Genomic DNA, 16,162 nt, shown 5'->3' with positions numbered 1-16,162 from the left:
GCTGTTTTTCTTTTATCCTCTAAGCCCCTGTTTATTCACTGTTTGCCAAATTTCTGTACATATTTTGGTCTATTTCTGTACTTTCCATTAGTAATGTATCCATTCAAGGGTCACTGCCATACTGTTTTAATGATTGAGGCTTTATAATGTGTTTTACTCTCTGGTCAAGCTATTTCCCTTTTACTGTGCTGCTTTTTCAGAGTTGGAGAGAAAGGTTTAATCAGTCACAAATTTATCTAACCCTAGACTTAATTTTTCAAGTCCAAGTTTTGCAAATTCTTCCCCCCTTGTCCCCGGCCCTATTCTCTTTTCTTCATTTTCGGTGAAACTTTTTCTTTCAAATTAAACCTGAGAAGTAAATGAAAAGGAGTGGTGCAGGTGAAATGGGGGCGCTGGAGCCTGTAGAAACCCATGGTTTTAAAGAAGTGTCTGAAAATCACTGACATATGTATTATCATACTGTGCGATAATTTGCTAGAAATTGCAAGCAGTTCTTCTATATGTGCAATTAATATGATTTTTATATTGACAGCTGACATTAACATTTTTTCTCTGTAAACACTCTTAATTAGTGACTGTTGATAGTATTCTGTTACATGATGTCTCCCTTGTTTCTTCTCCCCACAACACACACATCCTCTCTATCTCTCTCTCTCTCTCTCTCTCTCTCTCTCCCTCTCCCCCTCTCCCTCTCTCCCTCCCCCCCCTCCGCCTGCCATTTCTCAGGGCACAGACCCAAACCTTCTTCCACACCCTCTCAGGACTCGTGGTAGGCATGGCATGATTTCAGACCAAGAGCCCCTTAAGACCGTCTTCATTCACTTATCAATGCCTCTCATTTCTTTGTTACAAGAGAAAAAACTCTTTCATGACATGAAAGAACCCGGCTAGCATCATTAGTGTGACTAAGCTTTACTCCAAGCACACATGAATGCTTTCTTCTTTGGACCACCACCAAGGAGAATGATAAGGAAACCATGGAGGCCTCTGAGGGGTTCACTGTCATAGGAAAAGGAGGGGAGGTATGCAGAAGGCTCTGGGGATGTCACAGGGTTGTAGCGGTCTCCTGTTACTGTCTTCTACCTGAGTGCACACAGAACTGTGGGCTGGTGTGTGCCGGGGCCAGAGAGACGTGGTCCCGTCTCTGACTGTGGAAGCTTCATTTTTATCTGAGAGTAAACTGGCCTGTTCAGCTATTTATTGAGCATCTACTGTGTGCAGAGGTACTGTGGGGGGAGTAAAAAGGTTTTAACAAAAGGATGCTTTCCTTGAGATTTTTATGATTTGTTGGAGAAATAGCACAAACTTACAAGGATCAGAATGAATGATAAATTCACTAGAACATAACATTGGTGAAAATCTGAATGACCTTGGGTATGATGATGGCTTTTTAACAGAAAACACCGAAGGTATAATCCATGAAGGAAGTAATTGATAAACTGGATTTCATTAAAATTAAAAACCTCTGCTCTGTGAAAGCCACTGCCAAGAAAATGAGAAGACAAGACACAGACTTGGGAGAAAACTCTTGCAAAAGAAATATCTGGTGAAGGATTGTTATTCTAAATCACAAAGAACTCTTAAAAACTCTACAATAAGAAAACAACTAATTTAACAAATGGGCAAAAGGCCTAAACAGACATCTCACCAAAGAGCATACACAGTGTCAAATAAGCATATGAAAAGGTCTTCAGTGTCAGTTGTCATTATGGAATTGCAAATTAACCTATTAAAATGGCCACTATTGTAAATAGTGCAACACAAAGCGAACCCTAACGGGGACTGCAGGGTCTGGGCGGCTCACTGATTGTGACGTGTGGATCACCCTGCTGGGGCATGTTGGTGGGGGGGTAGGTTTTGTATGTGGTGGGGGTGGGCAGAGTGTGTGTAGGAAGTTTCTCTACTTTCTGCTCAATTTTGCTATGACCCTAAAACTGTTCTGAAAAGTAGTATTTTCTGAAAGGCAGTCTACATAAGCAAATAATTTACACTTTATCAGCTTAAAAAATTGCATGGAGATACGTCAACTGTCAATAGTCACCTCTAAAGAACAGAATATTGAATGAGAGAAAATGAATCACAGACCTAAAGGTAATACCTCAAACTGTAAAACTTACAGAAGAAAACGGAAAATGTTTTTACGATCTGTGTTAGGCAAAGATTTCTTAGCTCAACACCATCAACATTCATTAAGAGAAAAGATACACTAAGTTTCACTAATATAAAGTTTTGTTTTTCAAACACACTGTTGAAAAAATGAGATGAGTTAGACTGAGTGAAAATATTTTCAAGAGACATAAAACATATCCAGAAAAAATATCGATATGTGTGTGTATATATCCAAGAATAAGAAAACAAACCATTCAGTTATTAAGTGGGCAAAATAACTTGAATAGAAATTTCACCAAAGAATATATGGGTGGCAAATGAAAAGATGCGCACATCATTAGTCATGAAAAATGCAAGTTAACGCCACTGTGAGATATTATACATGTGTCAGAGGAGCCAGGAAAAGGAATGAAAACACCGCACTGTCAGGCCCAGCGCTCATCCACTGCCAGGGGTAATGCAGAACTGGGACAGCCGCTTTGGAGAACAGTTTGGGAGTTTCTTGTTAGATTAACCATACACTTAAAATGTGATCGAGCAGTCCTACTCCCAGGTATATAAGCGCAATGAACATTTGTATTCCCACTAAAACCTATGCTCAAAGTCATAGCATTTTTATTCATAACTGTCCTAAACTTGAAACAATAGAAATGACTTTGAGCTGGGGAATGGATGAACTGTGATGCATCTGTACAATGGAATGCTTAGCACCAAAAAGGGCATACTGCTGATACACACATACTATGGATGAATCTCAAGTGCATTGTCAAGTGAAAGAAAACTGGACTCAAAATGTTACATAATGTATAATGCCATTTATGTGACATTGTGCAAAGGGTAAAACTACAAGGGAAGAAAACAGATCAGTAGTCGCCAGGGAATGGGGTGGCAGGAAGGATGGACTACAGAGGGTCGTTTGGACTTGGAGAACTTTATTTAAATTTTCATGGGGGCTACACAGCTCCAGTTTTGTTAAATCTCGTAGAACTGTGCATCTAAAAGGGTAAATTGTATTGTATGTAAATGTGATGGTTAATTTTATGTGTGGTTTTGCCTTGACTGGGCTAAGGGGTGTGTGTGTGTGTCTGGGGGAGGAGGGAGAGAGAGAGTGAGGGAGAGAATTTAAGGAATTGGCTCTGCCAAGTTCAACATCTGCAGGTAGGCTCGCAGGCTGGAGACCCAGGCAAGAGTTCATGTTGCAGCTCCAGGATGAAGGCATTCTGGAGGCAGAATTTCCTTCCCCTTGGGGATGAGGGGTATCTTTTTTTCTCTTAGGGCCTTCAACTGATTGGATGAGGCCCACCCATGTTATGAAGAGTAATCTGCTTTACTCAGAGTCTACTGATGTAAATGTTAATCTCATTCTTAAAAAATCCCTTCACTGAAACATCTAGCATAGCATTTGACTAAATATCTGGATACTATGGCTTAGCCAAATTGATACATAAAATTAACCACCACACTCAACAAACGTTAGCTGACCGTAACTTCCCTGATACAGCGATGAAGGGGAGAAAGGTTCCTGTTCTCAGCTACCTTACAGTCAGGTCAGGTACAGGAACTTGCACACACAGGAGGAGGCAGAGTTCACCCTGCAGGTGGGCATCGGGGAGCGGAGCGAGGGGCGCTTCTTAGGGCAGGTGACAATTGAACTGAGTCACGAAGGCTTATTGCTGCATTCTGAGCTCCTGGAACCATGTTTGGCACATAGCAGGAGCTTCATAAATATCTGAATGAAGTTGGGAGCTATGGACAGAGAGGAGGAGGAAGACAGTGATAATCCTTGCCCAGGAATCGAATGCCATGGAGAGTGATCGATTTTAAACTGTGCACGAGGTCAGCGTTGGGAAGTCTGTCGGCAGTGTGCAGAACAGACTGTGGGGGCTAACAGGAGGATGGAAGAACAGCCTGCGTCTACTACGTCTGACCAGGCGTGACATAAATAGGCAGCTCACTAAGCCATTGGCAAACCTGATGGCGAGGGATGGAGAAGAGAGACGAAGAGGCTCCAGGTACAGACCCCGCACAGGAAGGGCCCTCACATACCCTTGTTTTAGGGATGAGGTCTCAGACCCATAGGAGAGCAGCAGCTTGCCCCGGCCACACAGCCTCCCCCGCCCCCGGCAGCACACACGGGACTGGAACCCAGGTCCAACCTCTGGTCAGGTGCTCTTCCAAGGCCAGATGGCCTGTGTTGCCTCTCTTGCTCTCCTAGCCAACCTTGTCCTCAGGCAAGTTCCCAATGTCATTCCAGCCTCCACTGTTGGGAGGCAAGCCCCCAAGCCAGGGCACTCAGCGCCACCTTTGGCTGCAGAAGGAAAGGCAGCTGTACCACTGACAGCTGCAGCGTGGGGATGGCGATGGGGGCAGGGGTCACCTGCAGCTGCTTCTGGGCACAGTCCTCATTCTGGAGCAAGCCTGCTCTGCATGGCCATGAGGCTGACCCTGAGTGGCGCTTGTTATTTTAAGTAATTCACGTTGGAGGGAGGAAGTGACTAAGGAAAATGTGAAAATGAGTAGCTCTTGCAAGACGTATGTGATAAAGGAAACGAACATAAAGACTGAAGAAGAGGCACATCTGTTATTTTTGCTCCTTTTTATAGCAACCTCTAAGTCAGACATTTCACCCGCAATAGGAACCCCTTAGCTCCTGAGTGATTTCCTAGCCCAAGCCCTCCCCAGCCCCATGGGAGCGCAGGAAGGTGGGGGGCGGGGGTGGGGGAGTGCGGGGCGGGGGCCAAGAACCAGCATGGGCCCTCCAAGCAGCGCCCCAACCACCCCAGCCTTGGGCAGGGGGCAGGGGGTGGGCTTTGAATGCTGGCCCTTCTCTCACTTCCTCTCCATTTATTGAAGAATGGGGTGGCCTACCTCAGTCACCCCCAATCCCAGGCACATCCACACCCAGATTGTTCCTCACAAGCGACCAGGAAGGCAAAGCGGACACTTTCATAAGAATATGGATACCTTAACATGGAGAAATAGTGGCAGTCTCTCTCCAGTCATTTCTCTTCTTTTTGGAGGTGGATGATGCGCCCAGTGACCATGTGCCAGTGAGGGCTGAGCCTGGGGACTGGCGAAAGTGTCGCAGAGGGGTGGGGCTGACGGAGCCAAATGATTCTGAGCCTTTTGCAGGGGAACTGGTCTCTGTTCCAAGGCCCATCTGCTGCTGTGAGGAAGGGCTGAAGGGCTGCTGGGGGTACGTGGTCCCTGAAATAGCCCCCAGTCAGCCTCCTCGGGCCTCTGACTTCCCCATAGGAGCCGCCTCTGGAGTGAGCTGTTGAAGGCTCTGGTTGAAAACAGACCATTGCAGGAGTGTGTAGATTATGCCGTTAGCTCCTAGCACCTTGGCTCTCAACAGTTCATTTCTGTTGATGTGCGCTCAGCTCTGTGCGAAGATTTACTGGGGATTCAGGGGAAGAGGCGGCCTGCTCTTGCCAGGGCGGCAGTCACCCCCAGGTTGGAGGCGGAGCAGCTTCGGAAGAATGAAAGAGGAGTGTGATGACAGGTGAAAGGGAGGACGGAGGCAGGACCCGCTAGGAACAAGGGTGGGAAGAGCACTTCAGGAAAGTGACTGACACTTGGAATAAGTGCCATGAGGCATGTGAAAGAGGAAAATGGCCTGTGCGGAGTGTGGGGGTGCCTGGGCTGGAAGCCACGTGTCTGCAGGGTTGCCTGTCGGCGTGGCCGTGCCATTTTCTCCAGCGTGGGGAACAGCCTGGAAGTAGAAGTGGATGGAGAAATCATCTGTAGCTGTGGATTGGCCAGGCAGGTTCAGCGGTAGAACATCCTACCCCCTTCTGCCTTTTATTTGGGACAGGAAGTAAGCAGGGACTAGGTGTGGCTCTATGGATTTTGGCTGATGATTGGATGGAAAGGCTCTGGAATAGGGGGTAGACTGCTGGGGCTCTCCCTTTTGTTATTCCCTCCTCTTCTCCATCGTGCTGTCTGGAAGCTAGACAGCACGGCTGGAGTTCAGGCAGCCATCTCGGGCTATGAGACACTGTGCTAAAAATGAATGAACAGCAAGAGAAGAGAAGAGGAGCATGGGTCCCTGATGCACTGACAGTCACCATCCCAATTGTGTGAGACAAATAGACCTTATGATTTTAAGGACTGTTCTTTGGGCTTTCTACGTTATGCCACTGAACCTAATCCTCACAGAAACAGACCAAGTATGGGGAAATTGTGGGTTATTATAAGAATCTCAGTAACGTGATCGACCATGGAGTCTTAACAAAATAAGAAAGGACGAGAAGCCAGGAGGCCACCCGCCCACTGGAGAATGGGGGCTGCACCCTTGGGGCACTAACAGCAGTACAGCCTGGGCAGGGGCAGAAGGTCTCCAAGAATGGAAAGCAGGACGTTGTGGTTAGAAAGTGAAATTTCTGATTTTACGGTTTCACAGTGGGCTTGACAAGATGTGGTCACAGAAAGTGCTAGCATTTCCCACGTGCTTCCTGTGCAGCCTGCTCCCTTTGAAGTAATTGGCGCACCTGACCGCACTCCTCACCCAGACTTTGGAAGGTAGCTTCTTTTATTAGCCTATTTCATAAGTGAAGAAACAGGCTCAGAGAGGCCAAGAAACAACTGAGGGGACAAAACTGGTAACTGGCTGGGTTGGCATCAGAACCCGGGCTCTGACTCCAGGGCCCAAGCTCTTAGCCACACTCACTCTTCTGCCTCGCACTGCACTGGAACGCAAGCCTGCAAGCACACAGAGGTGAAGGCCTGTGACGTGGCTGGTGACTGCATCTTCTGGATATACGCTCAAACCCCACCACGTCATGGCCTAACATGAGGTGTGGGGAAGGCCATGAGCCACAGTACCAGACACTGAGTTTACAGACCAGGGTGAGGGGAGGGTGGGACAGTGGCGATGGTGGGATCCCTAAGAGGGTGTGAAGGGGCTGAGATCCTGCCGCCCTGTAGCGCACCGACCCTGCCCCTGCAGTTCAGAGGTTTGCAAGACGACACAGGAGCCTAGGGAACCAGCACCCCACAGCGTGTGTGAGACCGCCGCTGATGCAGGGCTCTGGAGCCAGATGCCCTGGTTCGGATCCCATTTCCACCTCCTACGCTGTGCTACCTCAGACAAGTTAGCTGACCTTTTGTGCCTGTGTGCTCGTGTGTGTGAGCATAGCAATAGCTCCTACCTCGCAAGGCTGTGAAGATGAAATGAAGGAACACTTCACAGTGCTCATCACATGGTGAGCGCTCGGTCCTGTCGATGCTGCTGTTTCAGAGCTTCATGGAGAAGGTGAGGACCTGTGTGACAGGGGAGCAGGATGAGGAGAGGTTTCCAGAAAGGACAAGGAGAAACCACAGGGCTGGGCCAAACTGCGTCCCAGGGAAGGCTGTCACCCTTACCCCCGGACATCATTCTGGACACGCCCCTAGGCCTCCTCTGCTTAGGTTGTCAGTTTTTATGTTTCTAATATAAGAGAAGACCCAGCCCCTTCTAATTCAATGTCTGAGCATCTTGGGAAGGGGAGTTTTCCTCTGAGCTTCCAAACCACACATGCCCACCTATCACCCAGCACCGGTACCCAGGTCACTGTCTAATGGTATTTGTTGGATGATGGCACGAACTGCCCCAGCTGTGCCAGTGTGGCCAGGGTGGGGCCCGACTGTGTTCACTGTCCTCCTCGTCCTGCCCGGTGCCCTGTTTGCCAGCTGCGGGCCCTGTCCCTGCCCTGGCGCTGCCTTGGCTCTGACTGCTGCACATCCTGTCTGCTCCTGGAGGTCCCGCCCACTGTGTGCATGGCCAGCTAGTTACTCCTCCAGGTCTGCAGTTATTATTAGACACCATTGGAACCCAATCCTGCTGGGGGAGTCATTTTTATTAGCAAGCGTCATAAGGTTGGCGTCTGTGTGTCTGTTTAGGAAAACCTCTGGTGAGGCTGAGACAAGTATTAGTGAGGATGACAGGGAATCTGTTGCAGAACCAGGTGCCCCTGGGCCAAACAAATGTCTGGGGAGCCACAGGACCATGGGCAGGCCCCGGTGCCCTCCCCAGTCTCAGCTCCTCTGGGCCAGGAGTGTGCAGCCCCAGGTCCCGCACTGGCCCAGCCTTGGAGCCCAGGGTCTAGTTCTGTACTCTGCTGCCGACATGCTGTGTGATGCTGGGCAAGTCATTTCATCTCCGTGAGCATCACAGCGTCAGTCTGTGAAGTGGAAAGAATGAGTGTTGCCACCCAGGGCTTTTAAAAGGCCCAAGCAGAAGAATTAAATTGAAAATGCAGTGACATGGGCCACCATGCATGGAGTGCCCAGCATGCTGCGGGTTCTTGGGGGAAGTGCCAGAACCAGCAGATTTAACCTTCAGGACAGCGCTTGGGTCACGGTCAGAGAGGCTACCTCTCTCGCCCAGGTTCACAAAGCCGGTGAGCAGAGGAGCTGAGATCTAGATCTTGGTAAGTCTAGCTCCAAAGGTCATACCGTTTTCTCCGTGCCAGAAGGCAAAACACCCTAAAGAAATGACCACCTCCCAGCCCCCACCCCAGGGTATCTGGGAGGCCTGGGAAGTGAGGTGAGCAGAAGAGAAGATGGAGCTCCGGCAGAGCTGGGAAGAAAAGTGGAGAAAAGGAAGGGATGTAGATGGGCACATTAGCTTGGAATGAGCAGCAGGCAGGTTCCGGGGGCTGGTGGTTTCTTTTTTCTTAGTAACATGGGTGTCTTCACTTAGTGACAATTCATGGAGCTGCACACCGTGACTTGCGTACTTTTCTGTACATATGTTAGATTTTTTAAAAAGGTTAAAAAGAAACTAGGAACTTTGTAGCATACAGTTCTAGAGTCCAAATGTATTTTTAAAGTTCATACTCATACTATTACATATGCAGCTCTCATCTGCATCTATTCAAATGACATTAAAAGTTACCTTTAAAAATCTGAAGATATCCAGGTGAAATTCCCAAGAGTCTGGGTCAATGTACAGATCCCAGAACTGAAATTCTGAGAAGTGCTGGCCACCTCCAGACGTGGAACCCACATTGGTCATGGGCCCTCCTTCTCCTGCCCAGCTAGAAGACTGTTTTCTTCAGCCGCCCCCGAATCTAGAGCGACTACATTACTTAGGTTAGCCAGGGAGATGTGAGCAGGAGAGTTCAGTGAGACTATGGGGAATGTCCTTGAAGGGAGAAAGAACCACCTTCCTTCATCTCTTTCTCCATCTTATTAACTGGACCTTAGATGTGATGGCTGGAGCTCTGGTTTCTGCCTTGGAATATGAGGACAAGAGCTACATCCTTGGGATAGTAGAGTGATGAGCTGAAGGAGCCCACATCATCAAAGACTTTTTCAAATGGAGCCACTCCCCTAGCCTTGGATTGATTCCCTTAGATTATCTACTATATGACAGAGGCAAAAACGTGTATCTTTATTAAATCTTGTCATTTGGGGAATTTCTGTCCCTCAGAGCTGAACCTGATTATAATTCATACTCCCTGAACGAAGGTGGGGGAATGATGGTGAGGGGGTACAGGGTGGAGGGGAATAAAGGGGAGAAAAAAATGGGACAACTGTAATAGCATAATCAATAAAATATATTAAAAATAATTCATATACCCCCCATGAAAGACACAGTGGCCTTTCCTTGTCCTCCTTGGGCCTAATGGTCAACCCAGGATGTGATGGGAACCCACCCTTTGACAGGCTCCAAATTGCAAAGACAAGAGGTCTTTCACCACTGTGAAAAATGCCATTAACCACTTCCTGACATTAAGGCCCCGCATGAAAGCTGAAAGGATAACCCAAGTGGAATGATTTCATGGGACCCCGGGAGTTTCCCAATTACCTCTTTCACATATATGGTGCCTGAAATTCCATCTTCAAAAGATTGTATAGTTATAAGGATTCCTTGTCAAACACAAATGCTTCTAGGGAGGAGTGCCCCGTATTGGCATGAAGTCATTATCTCAGAAGTAGAGACTGTTAGAGAATTCTAAAGATGAGTGGGACCTTGGGAGTCACTTGGCCCAGTGGTTTCCAAGCGCTCACGTTCTGAGATGGCGCCTGGAGGGCCGCCATTTGGGGCAATAAGGGGCATGAGGGGAGGACAGAGGACACAGGATTCCCTTTTGCTTTGAAGCCAACTTTCTGTGCTGGGAAAAGTTTTAAAAACCATGTGTCTCTTTTATTTTATGGCCTAAAAAAGAGTCCAAGGTTGCCAATAGGTTAACGAAGCCTGAATTCCAATGGCCAGTGAGTGGCAGAGCGAGACCTGGAATTCGGGTTTCCGACTCTCAGGGCTGCTCTCCCCACTATTCCATACGTCCTTCGGTTGCCTTCACACTAACAGGTGACCTCCAGGCAGTTAACCCTTCAGGAAGGTTAGCCTCAGACGTGCATTAAGGAGATGAGAGAGTGAGATTGAAGGCACGTGTTTTTGGTGGGAGGACGGGGAAGGGGCAGAGCCTGGTCTGGGCTTCTGTGGGGATGCTGGAGGGCCTTGGCCAGCAGACAGTACTGGGCCCAGGCAGTAGTCAGTCAAGTGCTGCCGGGGACAGAGGGAAGCCACAGAGGGTCACACACTTGTCGAGACTCACCCTTTGTAAAATCACTCCCTCTATCTCAGGCCACAGTAAATAATGCTGTTCACCTTAGACGTGGATGACTTTATGGTTCACAAGGTGCTCTCCCATTCTCACGTTTAACCATCACAAACCCCTACTTTGGAGGTCGGTATTATATTTTCAGTGTGCATGTGAGGATGTCAGGGAGTAAGAGAGGGTCTTTCCAGAGCTCCCAGAGCTGAGTCCGAAAGCATGGCTCCTTCTGACTCCCGGTCCTGAGATCTTTGCTGCCGTTCTGTAGCACCTCCCCCACACCAGACACTGTCCGCCGCTCTCTCCAGCCTGTAGCAGCCTTTGCAGCCAACCACTGAGGCTTTCAGACAACGGACATAATCTATTTCCACACTTGTAACCTGGCTGACCTGTTGCCTGGCTTCTTATGAGGTTGGTCTGTGTGTGTGTGTGTGTTTGCGGGGAGGGGCAGGGGTGGAGGGTGGGCAGGAGGCAGAGCCTGGGTGACCCCCTACACGGTTCTGAAATGTTTCCGGGATGTCGAAGGGCATACCTCCCCACCCTCTCATTTCTCTCTCATTTCTCTCTCATTGGCACTACCCAACCACAGCATCCATTACAAGGAGGAAAGGGGAAACGTAAGTGAAAAAAGTGCTCCTCTTGATGATGGCAGACATGGGGGTTGACTCCAACATCCCTTCCATCTCCAACTGTGTAGCAGCAGTGTGGTTTCTGAAAACGACCCCAGCTCCTGGGACAGGGCCCTAGCAGACTAAGCCAACAATGATAATACCATCATTCTCTTGTCAGTGATTGGTGCAGGGGTCCCAGGCGTAAGCCAGTCAGTGCCTGGCATCCCTCTCCTGATTATTATTGGTGCCAGGTTTGGGGAGAGTCAGTCTCTCTCCTTTTCTCTCCCCCTCCCTCCCCCTCTCCCTCTTCCCTTCTTCTGCTATTGCCCCAGTTACTGTGGACATTCATCACGTGACCATGAGGACACCCACTCTTAGAGGTGCACGTTTTACCTCAGGACCTTCAGATTATGAGGCTGAGGAGCTGCCCACTGCGCCAGCAGGGCCGTTAGAAGCCTGTATTGTATATGGCAGAGCAGAGATTGGAAAGAACCTGGGTTATACAAATGCTGATTAGCTCATTGTGGAGCCCACCCACCCCTAGTTTTTCTGATATGTGGGGGGATAAATTTCTCCTGGTTCCTGTCACTTTAGGCAAAAGATTTTAATTGACCCACTGATCTTCAGGACACAAGAATTCTGGACGCAAGGGACACAGCCCATACTTATGCTCAGCAGTCCCTGGTGACGAGGGGCGTGTGTTTATGAGACAGCTGGGCAAACACAGAGGGCACTTTATGCATGGGAATGTCAATCTTTGATCTCCAGGCTGTGCCTCAAAGATAAACGAATGTATGCTGACCCGTCACTGGTGGAAAATGGATTAACACGTTACAAGTTATCAGGCCTTTGTAAATATAATGCCTGGACACAGAGGAATAACTTTTACTGTGACTGTTCAGGTCAGTGGGGTAGGACTTTTTGCACGGAGCTCTGCATGTCACATGGTGTGGACTAGGGATAGCAAACTTCAGCCTGTGGGCCACCTGGGCTCGTGCCCATTCACCTCTGTATTGTTTATACTTTCACACCGTGACAGCAGAGTCGTATGCAACAGAAACCACATGGCTCCCGAAGCCTGCAGAATTTACTTCCTGGCCCTCTCCGAAGAAGTGCGCTGGCCCCTGGGGTCCAGCACTGTCTCCTTGGCCTGTCGGTGATGACAATGTGGGCAAACCTGCCGCACGGCAAGCCAGGCAGGCACTTTGGTGACTGCACTTGTGGCTGGTGATCTGTTTTTAGGGCGTTCAGGCAGAATACGCCCCTTACTTTTCATATATAAGTATTGACATTGTTGGATGACAAGATATTTTCTTTAAGATAATCTTTTCCCCACTAATTCCTATTATAACATCAGGTGTGTCCCTCCAGAGAACCACTCCCCATCAGATTGCACTGAAAAGGTGTGAGGATGTGGCTCAGGTGACAGTCCCCTGGAGGTGTCTTCACAGTGCTCTGAGGGCAGTTCTGATGGGACATGTCCTTTCTTGCAGGCACAGGTGATACTTCCGGTTAAGTTTCCACCAGAAACACTAGAATATACATGAAAGCTATCAGAGCCTTTCCCAACAGCAGGGCTTTCAAAGGGAGGGAAAAGAGAATGTTTTTGCACCAGGAACCTGTGGAGCAGAGGGAACCCCAGAAAGTGGCAAAAAAAAAAAAAAAGTGTGCCAGAGACAAGCTCTGACACTGTACCAGTGCACGGTGGACCAGCCCTGAGGAGCCACGCTTAAATCATTTCCATGAATATTAAATGAATCGGAGGATGAAGCACTTCATACGGTGCCAGCTTTTGTAAGGCAGTGATCCTCGGCCTCTCCCTTGCCTGCCCTCCTGGCAGGAGGCAGAGAATTCATTCTCAAGCTGCTACAATAATGAGACATCATTGGGGTGGGGTGGGCGGCTGCAGCAGGAGGGAGGGGTCCGATGTCAGGGAAAAGAAAGATAAGCTGTCACATCCAGGCCTTTTCAGCCACTTCTTCCCGGACCGCTCCCCACCAGCCTGCAGGGTGGTTGATCTACAATGCAGATCTGACCCTGTCATTTCCCACTGAGATCCTGCAGTGGCTCCATGGGGAGATCCCAACTCCCTGCGCACAGGCTCCTGCCTGCCCAGCCCAGCCTCATCTCTCCAGCCACACTGAGCCAACTGCCCTCCATCTCCCACAGCCAACCTTTGCCCACATGGCCCCTCTGCTAGCACCCCTCATCTCTCTTCTTTGCCTGGCTGACTGTCCTTACTCGTCACAGTTCAGGTCACCTTCCCTACCATTCTGCCCCCTGCTCACCTTCCCACTCTGCCACCCCCATCTTGGGTTGGAGGAACACTCACCCTACTGTAGGATATTGTCTGCCTGCCTTCTTCACTGCGCCACAAACTCCTCTAAGGGCACAGACTGTGAATCGCTGATCTTCATTTCCTTGGTATATCGCTCAATACCAAGCACACAGATGACACTCCCACCATGTCTGCTAGATGCCTGGAGCTTTTATTTAGAACCTAGGACAGCGGGTTCTTTCAGGGAAATGACACATGCTTTGCTGTGGCCATGGCATCGGTGTTGGGGATCTCCCCCTGGGGCTTTAGAAGTGGGTGATCGTAGAGGAACACTCCTCTCCTTGCTCTTCTCAGGCACCCAAGGAGTGTTAAGTGTCTCTAAGCAGCTCTATGTACAGGGCGTTCTTTTGAAACGCTAGCATTGCACAGGCCACGGACAGGTCATGTCCAGGGGCCTGCACTGGGTCGGAGATGGCAAACACTCTCTTGACTGAATTCATCACTCCTCTTCCTCAAAGGACAGAACCTGATCCCAGGGGTTGTAACTCAGGGCTTGGCCTTTCAAGTTAGCAAAGGAGATTCCAGGTCCATTTGGCCACCATGTCATCTAAATATGTTCTGAGTGACTTTATTATAAATAGTGTCGCTGTTTCTGGCTACCTGTGGGAATCTGACATACCTGCATTGGAAACAAATCTTTCTGCACCACGGTGCATTGGATGCATAAACCCTATGGATTAACGATAGTAATAATAACAGTGTCCCCTCCATTTGAAACAAAATGGGTAAATCAGGGACAATGCCAGAGAGGAATACCTGGGAGGTGGCACTAAGACAGAGGAGGATGGGAAACTAATATAAAGTAATACTGAATGTCAACTGTAATTGAAAAATAAAAAACAAAATTAAAAAAATTAAAATAAATATATAGAAATATTTTAAAGGAGAAAAAAAGACAGAGGAGGATGTTTCTCAGATTGGAGATGTAAAGGCCAAAAGGTGACTTCATATCCATGTTCAAGATTATTTAATAAGTTATTTAGAATGCCACTTGCTCTTCGTAAGGGAACTGAACAGGGATTGAAGTCATAGTTCTGTTCTGTAATAATAATTTATTGAAAACACGGCTGACGAAGCAGAGTCCAGTGCCTGCAGTTGCCCTGCCACGGCAAACCCTGGCTTTCTGCGTTCCAGGCTAATCAATGGGCATTTCTGCTTAGTGGCCACAAGACCCTCTCGTCACCAAACCAGACATCAGCCTCTTGAAGCTTGCCTTGTTAACACAAATATAAAGAGACACAGGAACAGCATGTACTTATCACAAACTCCTTGAACACGTGGGTGGAATGTCACTTACATAATCTGGCCATCTGACACAAAACCTGGCTTTCTTAAACCAGGAGGAGCTCAAGGTCTCTCTGTTAAAGAGGACTCTTTCCGTTTTATGTTGGGACAATGCTCAGCAGGAGCTATGCCCGTCAGCTATCAGCGACTTAGCAGATTGTGCCAGTGTTGACATCTGTTCTTGGCTGAATTGTGCGCGAGTGTGTGTTTGAAACAATGATGCAGCTGTCCCCATCCCTGGCAATTAGGATGTGAAAATGGGGTTCGGCTGACTCTGGCATGTGATTGCTTATGCATGTGTTTACTCTTTTGTTTGCAAGGCTTTCTGAGTGTTTGCTACGATTCTACAATCAGAACATGCATTCAGCTTAAAATGGAACCCAGATCCATATTAATAGCAACAACGGCGACTGCAGATCTCCATGTTGCAAGATTTCCGGTGCCTGGCCCAGCACAGACGCTTGTGTTCGTGTGCGTGTTAAAGATGCTCCTTTGACCTGCTGTGAAGGCAGCCAGGTTAAAATGCTGGCAGGGCTGGAAGAGCAGGGTCAGCACAGGTGCACTGGAAGTGCTGATCCTTTCCCGAGCGGGGAGGATCCAGGCCCACCCCACCCAGAATGCTGCCGCCACGTGCTATCTGCAGCGACGGTTGGCATCGATCTTTCCACCACTGGTTCAGGCAGGCGGCCTGCGCCATTGAGGGGAGAGTAGGAGCTGGGGTTTAAAACTGTTCCTTTCCCTCGACTGTTTTGGCTTTTTGTTATCAGATTAGCCTGTTAATGATAGTGTCAGCGAGGGCAGGGACCAGTTCCTTATTAGGTCATGGCAAGTCTGAAAAAATAACGTATACTTTGGAAAACTGACATAGTCATTAAAGCGGAACATATGCACATTCCGTGACCCAGAAATTTCGCTTCTAAATACCGATACCAGCAGAGATGTGTGCATATATATTCACCAAAAGACACGCACTAGAAGGTTCACGGTGGCAACCACCCAAACACGCGCCAAGAGTAGAATGGATAGATAAGTGATGTGCGATCCAACAGTGGCGTACCATTCCGCGATGAGATCGAACGAGCTCTGATTTATCCACAAACCGTAACACACCGGCTACTAGCGTTCTATCTCAGTGGAACGAATTACCTCCAACTACAAACTTAGGGCTGAAAATAAAACAGGTCACCGGTGATCCTAAATCTGGGCCCGATGCAGCTGGGTTCTCTCCTGGGGGCCTCACAGGCTGACGTTAAGGTGTATGAGGCTGGAGCTTA

Source organism: Desmodus rotundus, chromosome 10 (genome assembly GCF_022682495.2).
Source record: "Desmodus rotundus isolate HL8 chromosome 10, HLdesRot8A.1, whole genome shotgun sequence".
Lineage (NCBI taxonomy): Eukaryota > Metazoa > Chordata > Mammalia > Chiroptera > Phyllostomidae > Desmodus > Desmodus rotundus.
This window is presented reverse-complemented; position numbering follows the sequence as displayed.